This window comes from Brachycentrus maculatus, unplaced genomic scaffold (assembly GCF_059751285.1).
Source record: "Brachycentrus maculatus isolate JH-2025_06_01 unplaced genomic scaffold, ASM5975128v1 h1tg000781l, whole genome shotgun sequence".
Taxonomy (NCBI): Eukaryota; Metazoa; Arthropoda; class Insecta; order Trichoptera; family Brachycentridae; genus Brachycentrus; species Brachycentrus maculatus.
In genome coordinates, this window is record NW_028281509.1 from 318184 (window position 1) to 335990 (window position 17807).

General features: G+C 29.6%; 1 protein-coding gene across 4 annotated transcripts in view; it reads right to left on the reverse strand.

Annotated features, from left to right (window-relative positions):
• Window positions 1-17807, reverse strand: part of Rdl (Resistant to dieldrin) — a 132428-nt gene that overhangs the window by 101594 nt on the left and 13027 nt on the right. The window lies entirely within an intron of this gene.

Consider the following 17807-nt stretch of genomic DNA (forward strand, 5'->3'; position numbering starts at 1 on the left):
TATCTGTCAAAAATAACTGAAAATAATGACAGAATATTTGGGTCAATAGGGTCAAGATCTATCTGAAAACGTAATCAGTTATTTTGATCGTAGGTCCAAGGCTTGATTTCCCAAACCGTCACAGCTGAATTTATACTTTATAGCATAGAATATGGAAAATTTAAAAATTAACCCAAATTTACATTAATTTGTCTTGATATCATAATATCCACTCATAACACCACTGAAATAACCACACTTTAACCTAGATCCCCTACTTTGAACCACTGAATTAATATTGTACTTTGTAGCATAAAAGTAAGTGTGAAAGTTTAGAAAAAACTTAAATTGACATTAATTTGTTGTGATAACATAAAATCCACGTATTCTAACCACAATAGCTACTTAATTTGATTATCGAAAAGTTCATGGTTTTTTGAATCAATATTTCATTTGGTCTAATCAAATATGGAAAGTCGAAAGGTCAGCAATTCGGGGCAACTGACGGAATCAACCGCCCAGTTCAAAATCTACTGAGAATGTCTCGACAGAAAAAAGACAGATGCCTTATCTCACACCCGTAATATAATACATGGAGATATATCGTAAATATTGACATGGTTAAATAATTTAACCCATTACTTAGTTAAAAGAATCTCAGAAATTTTCTTCAGAATCAGAAATCTTGGAAAAGTTTGGGGTGAGATAAACTTTAGCTAAAAAAAAATGCGCGTACATCTCCGGAATCGTGAATCGGAAGTGAAAGTGCTTAAAAAATAAAGAATAAGAGAGAGATTAAATGGTTTGTAATAAATAAATTATGAGATAAATGTTTACCCGTAATTCGAGATTTTATTTTTTTATCAATTTTCGTTTAAGATTTTGTTTCAACATTTATGACCAAACAACTGATATCAAAAAACAAATAATTTCAGCCCTCAATTGACGGAGAAGAGATAATTTAGGATACCTGATACTATTTTATCATGGTATAAAATAATTTATCAAGATATAACTGAGATTTTTGGTTGGTTTTAACTTAGTTTACTACAGCAGTGAATATCTGTGACGGCATACTTGATAATATCAAATATAAATGCATTGAACATATTGGAGTCAACCTTCAAAGAGAAAACCTTATTTATCAGGATATGCTCACATTCTGATTTCCGTATTCACTAGAATTTCCGTCTCGACGGTTCGGCATACGAACGTTAATATAAAACCCGTATATAAATGTAAATTCAAACATCCCATTTTGAGCGTCCCTCGTATCAGTTATTGTGCATATTGTACCGTTTTGATGAAATTATCGTCTTTCATATTTTTTATTTTTTACTGTGGTCTCAATCCTGTAAGTGACTCAATAATGTGATAATAGTGTTTCTTTCACCCATTACAACATGCTAGTAACTAACACAAATGTTTTCACTGATACATAATACAATATTAAAAGATTATTTCATTCTAATCATGGGGTTGAGTAAAAATACATACGAAAATTACTTACATTAAAAACTTTTAGCTCAATATTTAGAGAAACTTTTATTTTTTATTTGGTTATGACGTCACTTTCACTTGTATGATTAATTGGATTATAAATATCATGACATTTCTAAGTAAGTTTCACGAAAAGAATGTCTCTATTTTTCTTTTTCGGAAATCGTTAAAATATAATTAAATTCATTGAATAACAAAATCATAAATTACACCCACACTACTTTATGATTAGATAGTAACTGACTACACATGTAGAATAACTACTGTGAGTAAAGGGTAGGATTAGGTTGATATGAATGTTATTCCCAAAGGATAATTCCAGGAAGGTACCCTAACGAGCACCAATTAACAGTTAAGGTAAATCTTTCAGTGGCGCGCGAGAGACATACAAAATCCTTGGTCGGTACGCTACTTAGTCCAAAGGTTCATTATAATCTCTAATACTCGAAGTTTAGGGTTCTTTGTCGACACATGTATTCGGACATTAAACAGCTTACAATTAATGAATGATTAGGAGGAACAGCTTGCCAATAAATTTATATTTGTCCAAATTTCAAAAAGTACCGATTGTTTCATTGCAAAGGGTTATTTTTCGTATAATATATTAAAAGAATCGAGAAAACTAAAAAAAAAATATTGTACAATTTCAAGAATTTATTATTTTCTTAATTTTTTAAAAATATTTTTTTCATTAATCGATTCGACAGTCACTTTGTGGTAATATTTATCCATTTTTAATTTTACTTGGGATACACTACTTATTCTTAAAAATATATTGTGAAACGTGTTTAGATGATTTCCGCATCGTTTTCAAACACCCTTTGTGAATCTTAGATAAATTTTTAATGTTGTGTCCTTGGGACGTTTAAGGATGAAGAGAGGGAAGGAGCTGTTTCTTATTTTTAATGATTAATTTACTTAATATTAACTTTTCAACATTAAAATATTTACTTACCTTCATGTACGGTATTTTCAAATAATGCGTTATACATTGAAACACGTGTCTTAGTAGATTTTAAGAAATAGTGGTATTATAAATATCACCGCTTAAAAGTTATACATTTTAACCCGTGAATTTCTTTACAATTCCGCACACGCACATTGCAGGTTCCAACATAACCTAAATACGGGTGAAGAAAACTAAGTGGGCATTATAAAAACTCGTATTTCATTTTAACGCTTAATATTATTAACAGACTGACGTGTATTGATTATAAAGTTTATAAATATTATATACATCTACAATTAAATTCGGTAAATGATAATCTTTCATAAAATATGGACATGAAAAAAAACAATGGGCTAAATGATCGCAACATTTAGGTGTTGAAATTTTACCAAAGGCTGAATCCTGTAATAACATCGAATCAATGTTTTCCTTGATTTAATTTGAATTAAAGTGAGTTTCTACAACATCGTATGACCGTTAATGAATTGCAAATCCACCACCAATAAACCTCAAATAAAGCTAATTGAGTATGCAGTTTGCACTGAAAAGTGCAATACAATATTCACAAAGTTGGGATGCTCCTCCACGAACAGAGTTTTAGAGTTCAAGCCCACTGTACCATCAATTGTTACATAATATTATAATGGTCCACTTAGGCATGTAAAAAACATAAAATAATATCTTTTTCGTACATAATAAGAACACAAATATTTTTTAAAAGTATAGTTGGAAAAGAAACGCTTTTTTTGGATGGAGACCACTGACTAGAAAAATGATGGATTATCACCGGGTAGTAGAAATTATCACGTAATCCATATTTTAAAGCGGGTTGAGTAACACCATGAGATTATTTTTTATCATTTTATATAGATTTCGCCCTCTGCGAATTTTTTATTTCGCTGAAAGCTGTTCAGGTCAAAAGACGGGTTCATAAATTATAAATTAAATTCTGAGCTTTGTTAATATTAAGTCACCCACTCTCTTATTCTCTCAATACGCTGATTAATATAATCAAATAGCTCATCCTGTCTCTCCTGATTAACAGTAGAAATTAATTAATAAAGGACTAATACCGAAATCCACATGATCCCAAAGGGGATACGTATAATCCATCGAAGACGAAAATAATTTAATCACCGTACTCGAGACTATTACTAATTTTTAATGATGAAAAAATTCAAACAAAACAATTAATACTACATATAAGTTAAATCAAGATAAAATAAATTTTAAACATATTAATAGTTATGTGTTTCATGTTATTATTTTCACATGAAATTTGTGTAAAATATAAAATGAATAAAATGAGTTTAGAGAGATATATTGTTCCAAAAGACTCTAAAATGGTAAAGAAATAAGTAAACACTGTACCTTCGGAATTCTTGACGTAACTTCTGTAAAATAACATTGAAAAGCTAATAATAATAATCCTTGACTGGCGGAAAGCTAAAAGGAGACATTTCCAAAAGGCGGGGGGGTTACTGGAAGCCTTCTGATCTTCTTATTTCTACGTAAACATTTTTCAGCACCAAAATATATTTCTAAGAGGATTATTGACTTATGTACTTGCATTAAAGGTAGGTATCTAACAGAAATCCAATACAGATAGCCTTTTCAAGGGTTTTTAAAGTGGTTTAACCTTTAACTTAGGACCTTCAATATTTAAAACAACGTAGTACTTATGAAGCTGATGTTCTTTGTTTTTCTTATCGTGGTGTACAGAAAACGTCAGTATATCAATAGTGTAATGTTTTTATTTCAAATTAAGTGATGACAAAGTAAAGACATTCGTGTTGGCAGTCTAAGGAAACAATTTTATTTTTTGTATTGAAAATATGACATTTTATGCAACTACAATAGAAATCATTTTCTGACATATGAATTAATTAATTTCTAAACATGGTAATATCACATCATGCGGACATTTTTAAATATATTTATTTTACGTTTTTTGTCCCACAGACCTTAAGGAAAATTAGTGAGGGTTTCTTTTATCGAGCGTATTTCACTATATAAGGGAGCGGATAGCGAAAGAAAGAAATTGCTGATATTCTCATTTTTCTATCCCATATATAATACTGTAGTGACAGATTGGTGTGGTGGTCTATTCTATCTGCCTACCTCAGGGGTAGGCAGAGAGAATAGAACGTCACACCACTCTGTCTTTGGAAATATTATTCGCCTCTTCTACATTCATGCACCTCCTCATACATAATCACCGATTTTTTCGACTCCTGACCTGACCGCTTTCAAGTATTTAACATTCTTGATCATGCCAAGTTTTCCTCGGTCTTCCCCTGCTCCCTTTTCCTACAGTCGCCTCATGAATTTGTTTTACCATTCTTTCCTTTATTATTCGTTCCACATGTCCAAACCATCTCAACACAACTTAATTAATCTTAATTTTCGATACTGCTTTTCACAACATGGTTTTTTCTCTTTGTTTCACTATTTGAACATCTATCTTCTATAGCTTTGCCGCACGTTCGTCTGAGGGATCGCATTTCAACTGCATTCTCTCTACATTCATCATCCTGTTGCTAACTTCATGCTTCGTTTCCATACATTAGGGTAGGAATTAGGACTCCGTTGTGCACTGCCAGTTTAGGTTTCGCTGATGGGTTTTAATTTTTTAACTGAGTTCAGTGCACCATTCTCACTGTTCCCAGCATTCACTCTTTCTTTATCTTTATCAATCTTTCCATCCGCAGAAAACACACTTCCCAAATATATGAAATCATCAACCTGTTCCATAATAATTTTCCATTTACCAATATTTCACACTAGATCTACATACTTTCATCTGCTTAAACATATACCATACATTCATACAACATCTATTTCAAAAACCATAAATTTAAGTTTTTCTAACATTCATCAGTAAATCACTTTCTTTGCACAAATAATTTATTGTGATTATAATTACAATTTACGTAACTAAAATTTTGAGATGAACGTCGAAAATCAAAAGTGGGTAAAATTCGAAGAGAGATTTTTGAAAAAAAGATTTTTCTTGTTTTATTCATAAAATATACGAATATAGTATAGCAACCCAAGGACTTAACAAAGTCGATTCAAATGTTCCTCCCAAACTTCACGAATTTTAGTTGCGGCGTTGTTCTTTCAAATGATCAATATGTAATAAAAGTCAACAGAAAGTCCAATCAATTCTCTTTGCAATCAGAATTCTGGATTTCTCGCAAAATTCTCGTTTTGATAAGCAAACATTTATTTATAAAATAATTTTAATTCAATTAAAAATATTGGGAATTTTTTCTAATTTTTTTTTTCAATGATAATCATAAACCAGTGAAAAATATAACACAATACATTTTTAAAGAATTCTTTTGTTCGCTTTTACGATGAGTCAAGAGAAAAAGCTTGTTTTATTGTGTAAATTTTCTCGTTGTTTTTTTTTCTTCCTTTCCAATGTATCTTTTGTGTTAGATTTCCAAAGCACAACCAAATTTTTAAATTCTGTCTTTTATAAAGACTTAACGATTTCATATTATTTCACATATTTTTTTCCATCAGTATTATTGCTACTTGATGACATTAGATTTCATGTTTTATACTTCTCCTTGTTATAGTATAATTTCATAACTGATATATTGTGTTTTCAATTTTGAAAATATCGATTTCGGAAGCGATCTTATTTTGTTGAAATAAACAAAATTCTTATGTTAAAACCAATAAAGAAGTATTTTTTAAATGTTGCCCTGGATTGGTACCCATAGATGGACACTGATCACCTTGCCCTCAAAATACAAATATTTGCCCTATATACCATTTAATGGTTATAAGATGAAAAAATAAAATTCGAAATACCGTGCACTTCCCAGCGCAAGATCAATGAAAAATAAATAAAAATATGTAGTATTTTAATGCTTACGTTTTATTTTTAACCGAAGACATTTAATATATATTTAAAGTTAACATGTAGTTGAAAAATAAGATTGTTATCGATATCTTGACATAAAAAAGTCACAGGAAGTGTTCGATTGCATTTTATGTAGTTAAATGGTGGATGACTTTCAAGAAATGATTGAAACATTACTCTCCCCTACCACCCATCTCATATCTTGTTTTCATTAATTTACAGTTTCATTAATATACAATGTTTTGATTATTTATTCAGTTATAGTATGCTACTCAATATTTTTTCTTCTACTACTGGTGTCAAATCATAATGCGCTCTGTAGTTTCAATAAGTTTTATAAGATTTATCATTTGACCAGTATCAATCTGTTTTCAATTCCAATCAATCTGGTTGGAAATTATTGTTTCTAAATAAAAGCCCGTCGATATACAGTACGCATGTTCTGTAAAAGAAATTTAATATATGAATTTAAATTTAAATATACGTATATATTCATCTTCTTCTTCTTCTAAGTGTAGGCCTTGTGGTCCTTTATTAAGAGGAATTAGCCTGCTGCGATGTCAATTCCCAGCTATCGATCCATCTCTTAGGTGGTTTTTTATTCGAGATCGAAGATGTCGTTAGGCAGGGCAGGCAACGAAGGAGACAATGGTATGTGCATGTGAGGAGAATGGAACCACCCAGACTCCCCCACATCGCACTGTCCGGCCAACCCCATGGTAGACGACTCCCGGGCAGACCACCAAAGAGAATATATATACAAATATAAAAGTTTAAACATTCGATTTTTTTTTCATTAAAAGATGTCAGACACCGAAACTTAAAGAAAACCCCTACAATAGTATTTTATTTTCAAATAATTTATATTTGAAGCACTTATTTTGTGATTTTCCATTTTACAATTAATTATGTTACGTTAATAAATCGGCTAAGGGTTATTATAATTATTAGTTATTAGTAGTATATTTTTATGATACTCTCAATAACTCAATGCCAGTTCAATCAATGTTATTTAAAAGGACTTAGAAAATATATCAACCTCAATCGAGTAAGGGTGGGTAACTTTACCCAATTATTTTATTTATTGATTCGGCATTTACTTTATGGAATGAAAAATTGACATTTATTTTAAAATTAAACATTTGTGTACCCTCTTTATGAGTTTTATTTCATAACAAACGACTAGTTTCAAAAACATCTCTAAGTTTTTGAAAATAGTCGGGTGTTATCAAATAAAACTCATTAAGTGGTATGACACAAGTGTTTTGTTTTTTTTTTACAATTTTTTTTCCTAGTGTCGACGTGGATACAAAAGTAATTAATTCCGACTTCGTCGTAGCAAGGAAATACATTCATTGTTTTTCCCCGGAAAATACGGAATGCTACTTTTGTGCTTGCGTATTGCAGAGATTTTCCAAATGAAATTCAATTATCTCGGTGTTTTTCTATTTTACAGGTTATGAGATTAAAAGCGAAAATATTAAATTAGTTTGCAATTTAATTTTGGTGGTAATCTTTAAATCTCAGAAATGTAATTACTATTTTTGTTACTATCCATTACGTCTTTAGTGAAGTCTTATTTCTCTAGATTTTAAACACTAGAACAGATAAAAGTTTTTTTTCTGGTTAAAGTATTATTCAGCTTATATGTTCAGAAGTACTCGGTCTAAAAATATTATCTGCATTTTTTAATTGAAACTTCTTTGGCGGCGATTTGAAAAATCGATAATTGAACGAGAATTTATAATGAAATTTCAAGGATGCGTCCCGTTTATTAGATACATTTCGTAACAATAGAGAAAAGCTGAAAGAGAGCTATACATTCGGAGCAAAGGAGAGCGACGTATACACAACGATATAAAGCGATATAATAAGGTAGTGTCGGACATGCGCGCGTTGTAGATGTGTACACGTTTGACCCTACATACTATACACATTTGACGCGAATTTTGTTGTTGATATTTTTATAAAAATGGAGAAGAATATGAAAGTCTAGTTATTTAAAGGCTTATAACTAATTAACTTATTTATTTAAAATTCATGTAAGTACAGGAAAAAAATTATCATAGGCTGGTTTAAGTGATTACTTCATACACTGCGTAAGTAACGTTTACCATTCTACTCCAAATTCTACTATCAATATTTACAATTAACAATTAAATTTCAGTTTCTGATTTAAATTATTTTTATAATTTAATTAAATAAATTTAGTACATGATTCTTGGTCGGCCATATCTATGGTTGAAATATTGTAAATTATTTTTTAAACAGAAACCTTCATGAATTGAATTCCTTAGTGGAGAAAATTCAGAATTTGAGAACATATGTACATTTGGACGCACTTATATATTGATTATTTTTTTTTAAATTTTCATTTTAAAAGAATTGTTTTCAATATACATTTCGTTTATTTCAATATTTTTACAATTAATCAATAGATTCAAAGAAACGAAGTTCGGAGACTTACAAGGCTTAAAAACCTGTGTTAATGATTAAAATTCAAGTCGTTTTATTAAATAGCGTCTTAAAATTAAACGGTTAAAAATATAAACCAAAATATTATAACATGCATAGCTTTCTAGTAAACCTATGCAAGCTGTATATCCAGGATATCCAGTCGTCTAGCTCAAGTTAATAATGTAAACATCAATTAAACCCGGCCTCTTTACTGGCGAGGCCCTTTATAATGCAAACCTTCTTGTTGTGCATGCTTTCAAACGGTTAGAGCTGCACAGAAAAAAATAATTTATTTTAAATTATGCTGTTAGCTTCTCCTTTAGCACAATATAGATAATGTAGTTCGGGAAACTAACCAGAGGTAAAACAAACTGATGCTTGGGTCATAAATCTGTCAAGGTAGAGACAGAGACAGAAATTGACTTGATATGTAATGGACAACGACATTTTGATTAATAAACAGAATCTAATTATGTACCTCGCTTAGAGTGGGTTAGGTTAAGTAGTACGCCTCCGTGGTGTAATGGTTAGCACGCTCGGCTACCGTTCTGAAGGTCCCGGGCTATTATTTTACTCTAGTATATTTTAAATATTACCCTTTAATCTAAAGCGTAGGGCTGATCACCTTTCCTTAATGTGTTAATTAGGGTGCGGATAAAGGAAGACGAAGAAGAAGGTTAAGTAAGGTAAGTTAGGTTTGGTTAAGAGTGTTAATACCCCATAGAGACATGGTTCTGGACGCATCTATCGAGAAATCTCTGGACTGCACATTGTGCAAAAGCCTTCATACTTCAGCGGATTCATTTACAATAAAAACTTTGATGTACCTTCGCAAAAGACTAACTAACTTTCTCAGGGGTAGACAGAGAGAATAGAACGCGACTCTGTCTGTGCAAAAAATCCTCCCCTCTTCCGCATGTATATCCTTGTACAAATTAATGGATTCCAAGTTTTATATCTGTACTTATACTGAATCCTTAGGTGCTAGACTTCCATCTTCTCTCGTTAGATGTTTTATATTATGTTGAGATACCTTTCATATAATTAATATTGATATAACATCCGTAGTGTAAATAATCCTTTGTCTGATAAATAATTTAATTTTTTTTTTCTTACTAAACACTATTTTTAAGAAATGGATATTTATTATTTTAAACCATTATCCGGAACCAACGAATAGTGCTATTATGAAAAGAATGACGTTTTAATATGATTTTTCTAAATGTAAGATTATTAAAAAAATATATTTAAATTCCCCTTGAAACTTGTAAATTTTTATCAGGTTTAATGCGCGTTTGATTAAATAAGACGTAATACGAAAGAATTTTACGAAAGTATCCGCTAGCAGTATGAAACACACCATAATATTATATTATTATGGTACCTTCAGGGTCTCAAGTTGCTGAAATTTAAATATATGTGTACTATGACAGGTTTAAGCTTTCTCGAGCAAGCAAACGTCACACCTGTCAGTTGAATATCGGATGGTAGTAAAAGCACTCGACATTACGTGTTTCGTTGAAGTGACATCAATAATAATACTAGGCGTTTTCTGAAACAGTCCTGAGTGGAAATATTATGTCATGATATTTGACATACTTATTTCGTACAACAGGCATTTTAAAGTTTTTTTGTTGGTGTAAAATATTAATATTTTTCCCTTTTATAATTTGTGAAGTGATGAACGAATAAAAAATAAATATAAACTAGAAATTTATTTTGTATTAATTTTTGTATTCACTGAGAAAATATCTCATCAAACGTAAATATTTCGACGAAGAAAGCAGTCATCCGTATTTTTTTTGATCTGATAAAATTTCAACACCGGCGATTTGACAAAATATTGATCAAACAAAATATTTTATGTCGTTAGAGAAATGTTGGTCGGTAGTTTATACCTTGAAGTTGTAATAAGTTTGTTAATTTTTGTTTAAATCATTCCTTAGATCCTTTTAAGATAAAGTTCTGTTTAACATTTATCTGTTCATTCTGCCGCTCTACTTTAAAAGGCTGGCAATTTTCGCATTGTCTGCTGTGGCTCTAAAAAGCAGTTGAATGCTAGAGTGGAACCATTCAATAAGCATTCAAGCCAGGATATACGTTTTTTTTCTTATCCAACGTTTAAATTTGATTGTACGTTTTCATAAAACACATGTCATTTTGCATTTTTCTCAAGTAAAATGACTACAATATGATATATATATATATATATATATATATATATATATATATATATATATATATATATATATATATATATATATATATATATATATATATATATATATATATATATATATATATATATTATCTTGTTTTCAACGCGTCTTACTACCTACATGTTACTTAAAACCAATATTATTTATACCAATATAGAATCTTAAAGAATGCTTCAATATTCTATGTGGTAGCTTGTGTTTAAGTCCATATTTCGACGCCCTAAGAAAATTCTGAATAAACCTACTGGTATGTATAATCAGAAATATATCGAATGCGGATTAATATTAAATTTTCTTTTTCTAAGGAGGTAACGCATCTTGAATAAGTATTATTTTGAATTGTATTCGTACAGTCTATATCAACTTTGATTTTTTGAGAATAGTCCCACTAATCACTAATCCATCGGCCTAGATATTCATATTGACGTAAATTGCATTTTACAACTAATGAAATTTTATATAAAATGAACCATGAAATCTATAATTTAAGAATCTTAAAACAGAAAAAACATATTTTATACAAGACTCTCAATATTAATATATATTATAAATCTTCTTTTATACTGATCTATCTTATCAGAAATTAGTAAAATAAATAAAAATTTATTAAAATTGAATATGAAAATTTTTCTGGGAGTAAGTTAAACATTGAAAGAAGCAGAAGAAATGAACAACCGTTGAGTTCAACATACACTCACATGAAATAATATTATGACGATAAAAACAATTGTACTACTTCGTTTCATTCTAAGAAATGAACAAGTGATACATTACAAATGAAATAACTTGTGAACAAAGTCACACGGTTTTATAAAAAAAAAATTACCTGTACTCTTTCAGCACAATATAACTTATCTATTACAATGTATCTTTAAGCACAGCACTTGTTTATTTTATGTAATAAGCGAAACATATGGAAAAAGTACATATGTATGTACGTAACATACACGTTTATAAAATTACTTACCATTAATCTTAAAGCTGGCAAGCACTTGGTACCATAACCCAAAATAATACATTATGTATAAATTTATGCTCAAGTACGAGAGTACGTTAGGCGTAAATAATGTAGGAAAGTATTCTGATGATTTTTGTATGGATCCTTCCATTTCTACCTTTAACGTACCTCCGTTGTGAGTTGTGGCTAAACATAAAAAAAATATTAAGTAAAACATAAATCGGATTTACGAAAAATAAAATACGAAAAAATGGGTTTTATCGAGTTGAAGTAACTTGGGGAAAAATACAAAATTTATAACAGATGAACCCAAAAACTGGATCAAAAAAACTAAATATACATATATATATATATATATATATATATATATATATATATATATATATATATATATATATATATATATATATATATATATATATATATATATATATATATATATATATATATATATATATATATATATATATAAATATATATATATATATATATATATATATATATATATATGTATATATATATATATATATATATATATATATATATATATATATATATATATATATATATATATATATAGATATATAAATATATATATATATATTTATTAATGTAAGGATCCTGTGGGCTGCAAGACAGATTTTCGTGATTCGTGTTGCCAATTTTTTTCAACATGATTCCTGTATTCAAATTCAAACCTCTTTGGCTTATCAAAATACTACTTTTGAATTTAAATATTTTGTACAAATTATTTTTTTCATCGCTTTCTAGATAGATATATCTTATTTTAACCTTACTATAACCTAGACCAGTTTTAACACCCCAAAATCTTCTTAATATTGATGTTTGAGTTAGTGTAAACATATATAGGTCTCGAAACCGTTCGATATTACAGTTAAGTTATAATAAAGTTGATATTTAGGTGATCTTACAACGATATTGTTTATAAAGATATTAAATGAAAAATGACAGAGTAAGTTCTTTTAATAATTAATTAAATTAATAATTAATTAAATAATTATGATATGAAATGTTTTTTGTATTTATTTAAAAGTATAAATATTGATTTAATATGAATCAATACAAACGTTCAGGAAACAATTTTCCTATATTTTCAACAACAAAAAATAAATGTATTTAAAATGTATTTAGTCTTGCGCAAAATTTGCTATGTATTGTGGAAAATGATTGAAAAATTCAATACTTTATTTATTCATGAACATTTCATAACCTTTTGACAGATGTAAACGAATGGTATCACCCGTTAACCAAATAAAATTAGTTTACTTAAGAAATTTTTCCTGATTCGTAACCCTCTTTTTATCTTATCACTCTCTAAGTTAACACATTAGATTTAACTATTGTAATTTGAATGTTACAATATTTGGAAATTAGTCCAAATATTGAATACAAATTCAACAATATAGTGGTTTAAACACTGTAACGAAACCATACCTGTTCGATTTGATTTATTAAAGTTTTACAATAAAACAATAATGGTAAAAAATATAAAAAATCGACCAAACTTGGTTGTATGTTAAAACCTCACCGAGGGACTCCTTAAAAATAAACTCGCGTATTTGGTTTTTCGTTGAAGTTTTTAACTCTTCAGGCCTTTCCCCCTATTTTGTCAAGCAGACTCGTCTACTTGAGAATATTTGTAGAGCGTCCGTAGTAGACACAACAGAGTAGGGTAGAATTTGCTAGGTGCCACCTCTTAACGAGAGCTACCGCGAAGTGTTACGACACACCTACTCACGTAGCATTTTTTAGTGCACGTAATTTTTTTACGGCGACCCAAAATAAAGAATAATTTTACAAATTTATTACATTATAAGAATAAAAGCTATCTTTGAGATTTTCACTATCTGGTAGTGATACTAATTATATTAAATCTTTATAATTAAAAATGATAATGATCGTTTGTTCAAAGCCTTAAATCTCCTAAGTTTACTCACCGATTCACTTAAATATTAACAAAACATTGCATTCAAATACGCTTTGTTTATCTTCCTTTTTCCTTCTAGCTCTAATCCGCACCCAATGCTGTATCGTATTGACAAAGTGTTATCTTGGTCTTTGAAAACACGTTTAAAATAAATATTTTTTTTTGAAAATATTAACACTGTATTTAGATTAAAATAATCAATCCAAAACACAATTTTTTTTATTTTATTTATGATCTTCGGACACTTGTCGTGAAGTGAAGTTGCTGTTTGATATCGATGGGCTTGCTTTCGGTAATAATGCTTTGAAAAATTAATGAAGTTTTGTTTAGAATTTTCAAGTTTTGAGATATAATTTTTTATTATCGTGGCCGCTAAAAATTACATGCGGCAATTGAAGCATGTATAATATTATTAGGACGTTTTAATTTTTGTTTTACATTTGACCGGATTTTGTCCGTTATATCGGTAGTTTGTTAAATAGAGGTCCGTTATATAGTACGTTAAACCCACCATTAAATATGAGAAGTTGAATAAAAAACGTGATTTCAGTTAAATATACGGTTTTAATAAATCTGTCGAGCAAACCAAAAACGGCACGATCCTTCATGTTAACCTAATATTTTAAGGCCATTATATTGTATGTATGTGTGTAAACATTTCCGTTCCGACATGTTATTTACATATTGCGTGTAAATTACAGAGAACCCTGTCGCCAAACGTAAATTGGAAGACGTCGCTGTTTCGATTTGTAATACGAAATTTCATTTTTGACATGGTAAAATACTTTGATTGGCGTATTTTCCGAAGCCGTGTCTGAGAAATCCAATAATAAAAGGTGTCGTGCTTAAAGCGGCCGTCGCACCGGTAGTCAAGCATATGTTAGTTCTGGAAACTCGCGTGAATCCACGAAGATAATATAACTACCCCTACCTTTAACATTTTTACGATTTATGTAAAAAAATATTATGCATGTATCACGATATGTTCCGAGCATAACATATATGGTATTTATATATTTTTTTAATTTACCGATTTTCGACACGCGTATATAATACAACTATGAGAAATATAATACATATGTAAAAAATAATGTTTTATTAATTGATTGGGCAGTCACTTTGTGGTAAAATCTATCCATTTTAAATTTAAGTTTTCTTTAGTACCTAAATATCACTTTTCCTTTTTATATTGATATTTACCAAGTAAAACTGAAATTAAGAATAAAAGTATTTTAACTATATTATCTTCGTTGGTATACAAATACAAAATGTTGCCTCTAATTTTTATGCATTTAGGTTTTAAATATAGAATATATCTTCAAAACGCTTATCCGCACCCGATGGTGAATAGGGCACTGTATCATATAAACGCAGTATTATCTTGATCGTTAACATATGGAGGAAAGGTGTTCAACCCTTTGTTTCAGGTACCAGTCCGTCCGTGGTTATTTTAATTTAGAGTGAAAAAATCAGTGATATTTATCTGGAAATCAAATCCGGGACCTCCAGTATGGTATGTGATAAATCTAATAGCAAAAAGTTTTATAATATCAGAGGATTATTTAATGTTATTATCGAATCACAACATTGGTGTTTCTTCATTTTAATTTAAACATTATTATTTAAATGGTTAAACTCTAAAATCAGTGGATGAAAAAGTAAAGCCGGTTTATAATTCTAAAGTTAAATACAAGCGGCAAGTCGAAAACTCATTTTAATTATGCAAAGTGAAACAGTTCACAATAAAACCAGGTAGTATTGGAAAGTTTTTCTCATCTAAGGTATTATAATGCGAACAGCTTATTTAAGACGACAAAAAATGAGATTCAATCCGTATATTTAAAACATATTATCTGTATATTTAATATCGTAAAAATATTCGTTTGCAGTAATTTTATGAAAAAAATACATTTATGTTTCGTACTATCGAAAACAATCATTAGGATTCCCGGCCGCTGGTTTCTGTAGTTCAGTCTAAATGGGAAAGAAAAGACAAAGTAATTTGGATTGAAAGAAAATAAAAAGCACACATTTCTGAAATATTTATTTTCACAATACTCATGAAGCAGTGAAAATAATCAGTTAAAATATTCTATGAAATAGTATTGCTATGGAAAATATTAAAAATGTAAAGCGACAGAAGCAGTCAAGAAGTACGCTGTATGTCATGACCAATATTTAGTATTGCATGTGTTGCTGTCATCAGAGGGAACTGTGATTTCGGACAAAAACTTATTTGAAAAAAAATGTTTTTACTCAAATCACGCAATACAAAATACAGCTCATGGCGGAGAGCTTGCTTCTTGAAAGATGGTGTCACTTACTTATTCAGTGTTTTCGATTACCTTGTTGTTTCATATATTTTCTTATGCTTCATAAGCATTGCGAAATCAAACATATTGGCAATGTATTTCTGTTTGATTTAATTTACATTTAACCAGACTGTGCCACCACAACGCGTAGCCGGGTACAGCTAGTACAAAATAAAGTATTGAATGCATGTCGACTCTCTACGAAAAATAGTATTTAGAGAGTATGCAACGAGTGCAACGTCAAAGCTTTCAGCGTAATTTGACATTACGATGTACGCTTACAGAGTACGAGTATGTTCAGCTCGGAGATTCAAATAAATTTGAAGTACACAAATGTTTTCACAATGCGCCCCTATATTTGTTTGCAGGTATATCAGTGTCACTGATTGCAAACAATACAGGCGTCAAAAGGGTGTGCCAGCGTTAAATGAGCTACTTCTCTCGGCGTTCTGTCTCCTGCGCGACTATTCAACTCGTGTACCCGCACCCGAAGCCGGAAACAAGCGCAAAATGGGAGATTGTGCCCGGCGTTGCAGAAAACGTTACATTTCACAAGATAAATTCTCGGAAAAACCTGCACAATCGCAATAGTAACAATAGATTTAAGTCTGTGCCCCAGAAACGGATTAAGTGGAATTTCGAAACCATTACAGATAATATTATTTGACACAGTTTTTGGCGAAATTTTACCACTTTTAAATAATAAAATTTAAGCAGTGGTGCTCGAATAATTTGAAATAAATTAAAGAAGGCAATATTATTTTTTGATATCTCATCAAAGATGAAGAAGAATATGGAAGTCTGGGTATTTACGGGGTTGACGACCGTCTTAGGCTGGTTTAAGTGATCACTTTACACACGTGTAACATTCACCAACTCTACCTATTATTGACAACCACACTACTCAAATTATTGGAAGCTCTATATATATGAACCAATTCCGAAACGTTGTTCTTGAATGATTAGAACTTCACTAGAGACATCTATTGGTGAGATGAAATGAAGCTTTTTTATTGAGCAGAATATTTTTATTCCAGGTTTTGTGAAGTATTTGGGCACACTCGTTTGTTGTAAATAAATTAGGTTACATTGTAAAACAATATAATAACTCTTATTTACGGCTCAATTCTGTATGAGAATAGAAAAAAAACATAATTTATAAATCGTAATTAGTATACATACTTACACTGTTTCATTTACAAATATGAAGACTTGAATAATGATAAAAGTGAAAAATAGTTTATTAAAAAAAAAACAATTTGACAAATAAAATTGAATAGTAGCATTATTTTAAATACATATAAACAAAAGTTGTAACCAGTAATCAGTAACGAAATAAGATTCGAATTTGTTAAGGATTTTTAAAAGACAATATAGGAGAGTTTTAATATAAAAGCAGACTATTTATTCAGGAGAGGTGGGAAAAAATCTTTTATTTAAGTTACGAGAACTGTATTTAAAAAAAAAAATATTTAGAAAATTGTAAAGCTAACCGACTAACTTACATAAAAATCTTGATATTGATTTTTAAAGCATTTGCTTTACGATTCCCCGTACGTTGAACCAAACCACTTCATTAATTAAACACGTAAATTAGTAGACATT